This window comes from Pteropus vampyrus, unplaced genomic scaffold (assembly GCF_000151845.1).
Source record: "Pteropus vampyrus isolate Shadow unplaced genomic scaffold, Pvam_2.0 Scaffold171, whole genome shotgun sequence".
NCBI classification, from domain to species: Eukaryota; Metazoa; Chordata; class Mammalia; order Chiroptera; family Pteropodidae; genus Pteropus; species Pteropus vampyrus.
This window is the reverse complement of record NW_011888952.1, coordinates 23,427-26,254: the sequence shown is the minus strand read 5'-3', so window position 1 is coordinate 26,254 and position 2,828 is coordinate 23,427.

The window sequence follows — 2,828 nt, the reverse complement described above, 5'->3', positions numbered from 1 at the left end:
GAAGCTGGAGACCTGGAATCCCTAAATTCTGATGAGTCTTCTTTGTAGTGGAAGAGGCCTCCCCACCCCACTCTGCATTGCCTGGGGAAATGGTAGCAGCCATCCCTGAGGCAGTTACCATTCGAGACAATGCTGATTCTCCTTAGAATCCTCCTCAATCACCCTCTTTGCTTCTAGACCTATAACTAGACTCGAGTCCCAGTAAGCCCCTAGAAGAGAAGTAAATAGTGTGTGACCTATAAGGAGGTAAGTTACACTCCAAAAGTACTACTTGTCTTTTCTAATGTATATAGACAGATATCCAGGGATGTGTATAGGAATGGATATTAAGGATGTGGGATAATGATGGAAGGAACCTAAAAAGTTTGACCAGGCCGAATTTTTGATACAGGCTCACTAAGCAGAGATTCTACATTGAATGTTGCAATTTGGGGAGTTAGGAAGGTCTCTGACTGTTTTTGTTTTTGGTTGGTTGTCTGAAACATGGACAGAAAAGTGGACCACAGTGAGTAAATTAGAAATGCCAGATCAGCCTGTGTTTAATGTGAAAGAAATAATTCAAAGGCTTAGGGAGACTGATATGTTAGAGTGAATTTGTCATTTAAGACCTACCGACCCACGTCGGAAGGGTCCATAAGACACACCTTCACTACTATTGTGAGAATTAAATTTTTGAGGAGAGGCCCGGAATCCTGTGAGGGATCTTTCCAATAGGCCAGATCTTACTGTGGGGACTGCAGTCTCGGAATTGGTAAACTTAAATGTAGCGGGAGTAATTGGATCTCAGTGGCTGGAGTCAGGGGGCTGTCCTCAACCATCAAAGGCAAGTTGATGTGGTTACTGTAGTGGACGGCAGAGTCAAAGCAGCAATCAGAATGGTCTGACTCACCAGACCCTTTGGTGTTGGCTCATTAATTATGGTGTTCCTAGAAGGGAAACAGATAGGAAACTTAATAAACTTGATTGGCATAAGCTGAAAAGTTCAAGGTCAAAAGAACAAAAATCTGTCCAGAATAAAAAAAAAACAGAAAGTCATGACTCCTCCCTCAGTAATTTTCAGGATGAGCCAGTTTATAGTCCCAGAGCACTTTGAATGAAGGGGAGACCATGCCCCTTTGAGCAAGGGCCCTGGAACACTGCCAAACGTTTATACTGTTAATCTTTCTCTTGGCCTTCTCCAAAGGGATCTACTACCTTTTACCAGGGTAACAGTGCATTGTGGAAAAGGAAATAAGATCTTTGGGGAACCATCAAACATTGGCTTTGAACTCACATGAATTCTAGAACCCAAAATACTACTGTGGTACACCAGTCAGAGTAGTGACTTATGGAAGCAACCAATGGAATTTTAGCTCAGATTCATCTCACAGTGTGCAAAGTGGGCCTCAAACCCATCCTGTGGTTATGTCCACATTGCTGGAACATAAATGGAATAGATATTCTCAGAAGCTGGTAGAATGCCCACATTGGTTTCCTACCTGTGGAGTACAGGCTTTATGGGGGGAAAGGCTGAATGGAAGCCTCAAGTGGACCTTTTGAAGTGTGTAATTTATCCTAACGTTTACTTTCTAACGGCTAGGGAATATTCGAATTGTATAAGCTTCGATGATAACTACACTATTTATTTTTAAACTCATGATTTTCTTCCCTCTTGTCATTTTACTACGACTTTCTTTCTCTTACTCTTTCTCTTTCTTTTTTCCCCCTTTACTCTTTCCTCACCAATTTTAATTTATGTTTGTGCTGCATTTAATGCATCTTTTTAAGCTACTTTAATTTCTGGGAGAATATCAGATTTAAGTAAATAAATGAATAAATAAGTGTAAAGTGTGATTTATATTCAAGTCTGTTTGATTTTCTTTTTGCCTATTTTAGTAAACTTTTACTTCAAAATTATATAATATTAAAAGAAAAATATCAAAAATAATTTTTCAAAGGTACATACATTTGAAGGCCATAAATAAAATAGAAGTACAAAGCTATTGGTAGTTAAAGCCACTGGCCCATTGAACAATATGTTTAGATGCAAATAGAGAGAACCACTATTTAAAAATAAAATGACAAACTATATTTTAATTACTACAGAATAAGAAAAGTCTCCCACATATAGGAGAAGACTACTTGCTTGAACATAAGGAAATATTATATCCCACATGCTCCTGATATAAGCCTAAAAAATTCTATTGCTGGCTTTCCCTTGGAGATGCAACTTAAATTTAAATGAAGAAATTTGACTATAGTTATATATAGTAGGAAATAATTATTCCTATATGTTTATGCTTATAATCCTCAACCAAGAATTGACATAGATCCTGCTGGCTTGGGAAATGATCCAAGATTTTTTTCACTAGCACTCTGGGGCAAGACATCTGGGATCATCATGTAAGCATTGATTCTGGGCTGAGGACCTCAGAGAGCTGAATGGAAACAAACATAAAACCAAAGATAAAACCAGTCCCACTCAAAGTGATGCTGCAAGCCCAAATTCTAAATTACACATGTAAGAAAAAGCATCTAACATTAGAAAAGCACCCATCAAAATAAACAAGTGCATAATTAGTTCTTGCCTTTAAGAATTAATATTATAAAATAATTTAAAATACTCTAAGTGAGAAGTTACAGGAATTATTTTCACAAGAAAATGATGAAATGATATCTACCTTAATAGGAAATAAAAGAAAAAAATATGTAGAAATAAAAGAACACCTGAGAGTATAAAAATAGATACTATTATGTCTTATAAAAAACATAGTAATTGAATTAATATATAGTTAATCAAGGATGCCCTACGTAAGATCAGTATTTAATAAAAATAATTCTGATCTACA